Genomic DNA, 5,703 nt, shown 5'->3' with positions numbered 1-5,703 from the left:
AACGTGTGGTTGCATTGGCTCCACCTCGGATTTGCCCCTGTCCCTGTGTGCACCTGTCCTGGAAAGCGATGTCGGCTTGCAGGAGCCCCAGGGCTTTTAGAAGCCGGGCAGGCCACTGCTCTTTCAAAGGAGGAGGGAGGCAGAGGGCTCATGGGTCAGTGAATTTTCAGCTGACACCACGCCTCGAGGCCTATAGGATCATTCTGCGCTGCAGCAAGGCCCTGCCTGCCTCACCAGATGCGGTGAGCCCTCTTTCTCACCCAGAGGGGTCCAAAATCGCACCTGAAGAGGAGTCCTGAGACCCCAGTAGGCGCCCTGAGGCTCCCCCTCCACCGGTGGCAGTCGGCTCCAGGAGGTCCTGAAGACAGGACTCCTGAGGATTTGGCCGTGGGACGCCCGCGGCCCCCTCTCCCACGCTGTCCCCTACTGGACCCCGGATCTAGCCGCCACCGCGGCTGCAGCAGTAGCCCCCCTGCAGCCGCGCAGCTGCCATTGTTTCAAGGGGCCACAGTCTGACTTCCAGGAGCAGAGCGCGAGTCGGACTAGCCAATGCATGCGCGAAGCGCGAGCTGACTCTCCCATCACAGTGATTCCCACAGTTGTCTCAGAAACTTGTCCCTGAGGCTTGGCAAAGGAGGGCTCAAGGAGCCCTCCGTGGCAGTGCTTGGGTATCAGGGCTCCGAGTCTCCGGCCTGCCCCACGGTGTTTTCATCCCCTTTCCATTCTGAGCCGCCTCTTTGCTAGGATCCAGAGGACCACACCCCAGCCAAGGACAAAGGCCTCCCAGGTACTCACTGTCCACCCGCAGGAGGGTGCCCACACACCTTCAAGAAGATGGTTCTCACTCCTTTCGCCCTCCGCCCTCATTGAGTAATCTAGCCACAGCTCGACACAGGGACGGAGAAGGAAACTGGCAATGACATGGGGCAAGCATCTCTGTCACGCAAACGCTGGCCTTTCTGTCCAAGTCACCCGTTTTGCACTTCTCCCCGGCTGCCCGTGATGGTTGCACTTGCAGTATCCTGCCTGGGCTCTGGCCTCTGCTCTGTCCTCCCTCTTGCTCTGTCTGCCCAATTTTGGACAAGTGTTGAGGCTTCTTCGTCTGGCTCAGTGTCTTCAACAAAGATCACTTCCCAGTCTATCAGGGACAAACTTCGTGGGGGTCCATTTCATGATTGCTACCCTCTGCAAACCTATTTCTGGTTGATTGGGCAGGTGTGATGATCCTGGAGCTCGGGGCTTCCATACCTGTCTGGGCGGGGAAGCTCCCTTGGTCTCCATGTCCCAACTGCTGGCTGCGTGGTCGGTCCAGGAAGAGCGGGAGAGGACACCAGCGTGACTCACCTTTGCCTTCTAGAAAAGGCGGTGTTGTATCCCACCTACACTTTCTGTCTCATTCCTGAGGGCCATCCAGTTCCTCTGCTCCTGAGGAAAGTGCCTGCAAGCACTGAATCTTTTTGCTGCCATGGATGTCAGGGGACCAAAGGATTGGGTTTTGCTGGGTGCAAGGGAGGTGGCGTCAGGGTACGTCCATCAGTGTCCGTCTGGGCATCGCCCCCTATGGCCTCAAAGACACACGCTCACTCTATCTGCTCTTGGGGGACGTCAGTGCCACGTGTGGTCACATTGCCTCCATCTCGGACTCGCCTGTCTCTCTTTGCACATACGGCAGAAAGGAGTGTTGTGATGCGGAGTACCCGGGCCTTGGAGATTAAGGCAGGAGTCCACTGCTCCACCCAGGAAGGAGGGAGGCAGTGGGCTCACGGACCAGTGCATTTTCGGCGGACAGTACGCCCTGCGGCCCTTGGGATCTTTCTGTGCCCCAGCGAGACCCTTCCCACCTCACTACACTGTAACCCCATTCCTGATCACCCGGTCGGATCCATAATTGGATCTGAAAAGAAGTCTGGAGAGGCCAGCCGGCACCCTGAAGCTCCTCCTCCACCGGGAACCGAAGCAGAAGACCGATGGAGAAGGTCCTGAGAACAGGACTCCTATGGGTCCGATGCTGGGTCTCCCGTAGGCCCCTCTCATGGTCCTCTTCCCACCCGCCGCCTCAGACTGCACAGCCGCCGCTATCAGGGCTGCCCCTATCAGGGCTGCCCCAGTCCCCGAATCCGCCTCGTCGCCGCCATTTTTTTTTTTTTTTTTTTTTTTTTTTTTGAGTCTCGCTCTGTCGCCCAGGCTGGAGTGCAGTGGCACGATCTCGGCTCACTGCAAGCTCCGCCTCCCAGGTTATGCCATTCTCCCGCCTCAGCCTCCGGAGTAGCTGGGACTACAGGTGCCCACCACCAGGCCCGGCTAATTTTTTTGTATTTTTAGTAGAGACGGGGTTTCACCATGTTAGCCAGGATGGTCTGGATCTCCTGACCTCATGATCTGCCGGCCTCAGCCTCCCAAAGTGCTGGGATTACAGGCACCTGCCACCAGGCCCAGCTAATTTTTGTATTTGTAGTAGAGACAGGGTCTCGTCATGTTGGCCAGGCTGGTCTTGAACTCCTGACCTTGGGTGATCCACCCCCCCCCTCGGCCTCCCAAAGTGCTGGGATTACAGGCGTGAGCCATTGCGCCCAGCAACACAGATTTTGAGAGGACGGGAATGGGACGTGGCAAGGATCTCTGAGTGTGCAGGCTGTGTTTCACATATCATTAAACATAGTCTAGTGAGTGTTCTGCAGATAGCTGGCACTTAAGTTTGTTTTACTGAATCAAGGAAAAGAAAAAATGCTGAGAAAAAAATGATACAACTTGCCTGCCAGTCCATCTGATTGTTACAAACTTAATAGTAATTTTAATTTATCCTCTCATGTAAAGGTCCTTGGCAGTGATACCTAATTTCCTAAGATAGCCTTGCTTTATTTTGTATGATAAAGCTGTCATGCATATCAGAGTATCTGGAAATTCTTCCCAACACCCTTGACATATGTAATCAATACATTCCCAAAATAATATACCAAACCAAACGACAGAAAATAATTTGTTACTTAGTTCCTTCAAATTTGTTTATTTCAGTTGTGGTTCCTTCATGCAGGAAACATTTCATGTGTGTCTGGCACTCTTCCAGTCAGAGATTTCATCTTAAACAACCTAAGTATTGAAATGCTTGTGCCTTTTGATTAATTTTTCCTACATAAATACTTTTGATAAAGAGCTACACTGAGGGCAGGTACAGTGGCTCACACCTGTAATCCCAGCTCTTTGGGAGGCTGAGGCGGGAGGACCAGGAGGTCAGGAGATCCAAGACCATCCTGGCCAACATGGTAAAACCCTGTCTCTTCAAAAATACAAAGAATTAGCCAGGCAAGGACAAGCGCTGGCTCGTGCCTGTAATCTCAGCACTTTGGGAGGCTGAGGCAGATGGATCACATGAGGTTAGGAGTTCGAGATCAGCCTGGCCAACATGTTGAAACCTTGGCTATACCAAAAATACAAAAATTAGACCCAGAAGGTCATATCCGAATGAGAAAGGCATTGTTTGGCTCAAATTGTCTGACACTAAGGAACAGTGCAGACTGGCCAAGTGAGGTGGCTCACACCTGTAATCCCAGCACTTTGGGAGGCCGAGGCGGGTGGATCACCTGAGGTCAGAAGATCAACACCAGCCTGACCAACATGGTGAAACTCCATCTCCACTAAAAAAAAAAATTACAAGAAAATTAATCAGGCGTGCTGGCACATGCCTGTAAATCCTAGCTATTCAGGAGGCTAAGGCAGGAGAATCACTTGAACCCAGGTGGCGGAGGTTGCAGTGAGCAGAGATCATGCCATCACACTCTAGCCTGGGCAACAAGAGCAAAACTGTATCTCAAAAAAACAAGAATAGTGCAGAGTTAAAGCAGATTTATTTTCCAAGAAGCAGGGAACCTGGAATTTTGGGTGAAATGTCCCAATTGCCAGAAGCTGAAAATGCTCTCAAATGTAAAATTCAGGTCAGACTATATCAAGCTTCTCCTTGTTCTATGTGTGAATAGCTAGTCTGTATCTTCACCTATGCATATTTAAAAATCAACCTTAAGAAGGCCCTTGGCCACCATAATCCTTCCACACTAGCAAGAGCCCAGCCTCTGAGACTAGGCGTCCTTCCGCCTCCCACTGGAATGCCTTCCCCCGAATCTCCAAGGTAACAAACTGGTCGGGGCTGCTGAGACAGCCCTACTTCTGGGAGTCCTCCCCAACCACTTGAAATCACAGGCATCTCTGCTGTCCCTGCCTTTCATCCACATCACTGAACAATTAAGTGCACATGTCTCAGTACTTTTATTTAAACCATTCCTTGTGTGTTTACAATTAACTACTTCATGAATGACTGCGGTATGGATGGAGCAGAAAGGAATGCTGAGGGAGGACCCCTGTTCGAATGAGCCGCTCTTCCAGAACTAGGAATGAACTTTCCCCAGTACCAACAAGGCAGCCTCCAGGGCAAGAAAAGGTAACGGGATCCATCCTGCTGACATCCAAGAAGAATTACAGGTAACTCTCACCTCTTTTTTGACTCTCAGGTGGAAACCCCCTCCCCACGAGGTGAAGCGGAGTCCGCTCCAGAGCCCCGAAGTTGGGGTCGGGGATGTCACAGAAATCACCAGGGCAGCCAATTCCCATCCACAGGGGACCCAGGATGACCCAGCACCCTCAAGCTCAGCCCCAAGCTCGGGCCAGGGAGTGAAGCCCTTGTCCCCAAGCCACAGAGTGAGGGTTTGTCTCTAACCCTGTGGGCTCCAGTGAAAGGAAAATGGCCTGCAGGTGCCCACAGGAGAGCACCCGAGTTCTGAGACAGATCTATGGCTCCCAGCCTGAGTTCCCGTGAGTAACACAGGGACGCACAGAGGGGCATGCTGCCTGCCTATAGGGCACTCACCGAATGCGGGTGCACGCTGCGAATCCTGAAGCCGGTCAGGTAACGAGGTGCAGAGGTGTGGGAAACACCTGGAGGGAGGCCTCCCTGGGGGCCAACTAGCCTAACCAGCCGGGACCAGCGACCAGAAGTGCTTCTGACGTTAACGCGACACACGGAAGGTGCGTAGGGTACGTAATGGAAGTGACCGCAGAGGCCTCTGGGTATTGTAGTTTTGGAGCTAGAGAGGCGGGCAAGCAGTTGGCTTTGCCCACACAGGGTGCCTCTGACATCTGCACAGCGCACACAGCCGAGTTTAAGAGCCCACTGTTAAGATGCCCAAGTGACGTTGACAAGTTTCTCCTCTGCGAGCCAATGAGATCTGATGACTGCGAGAGCATCATGGGACCGCCAAAGGATTCTGGAAAATGCGGTCCCGGGTGGCCAGTGTGCGCTGACCTTCACCTGCAGGTGAGCTGAGCTCACCACGCAAGTCTCTGCCCTGGTGCACCCTTCCCCAAGCAGATGCCAGGTTGGGACAGAAGTGGCTCAGGGAGAGGCAATACTCTCTCGGAACTCCCGGTTTGGGGGCGACACTAACCCTGTGTCCCCTAGAGTAGGACAGTGTACCAGGACAGGGAACCCCCAGACTGTTCTCAGGGAGAGCAACATTGTCTCGGGGCAAACTCCTGGAATGAAGATGGGGAGAGTCTGGTCACGTTTCCCCAGGATTTTAGAGGACTTAGGCTGGACTTGGGTGAACAGCAGAAGATCCCCTGGTGATAGTGGTGGTGAGAATTGGAGGCTTGAGCCAAAAATTCCCGAGGTTTTTGTTTTGTTTTGTTTTGTTTTGTTTTGTTTTGTTTTGTTTT

The 5,703-nt window shown here is 53.1% G+C and overlaps 1 protein-coding gene across 1 annotated transcript in view; it reads left to right on the top strand.

Annotated features, from left to right (window-relative positions):
- The window catches only part of LOC105534616, a 10,719-nt gene that overhangs the window by 3,407 nt on the left and 1,609 nt on the right, over positions 1-5,703 (top strand). The gene's annotated exons all lie outside the window — the stretch shown is intronic.

This window comes from Mandrillus leucophaeus, unplaced genomic scaffold, assembly GCF_000951045.1.
Source record: "Mandrillus leucophaeus isolate KB7577 unplaced genomic scaffold, Mleu.le_1.0 Scaffold137, whole genome shotgun sequence".
NCBI classification, from domain to species: domain Eukaryota; kingdom Metazoa; phylum Chordata; class Mammalia; order Primates; family Cercopithecidae; genus Mandrillus; species Mandrillus leucophaeus.
This window is presented reverse-complemented; position numbering and strand designations above follow the sequence as displayed.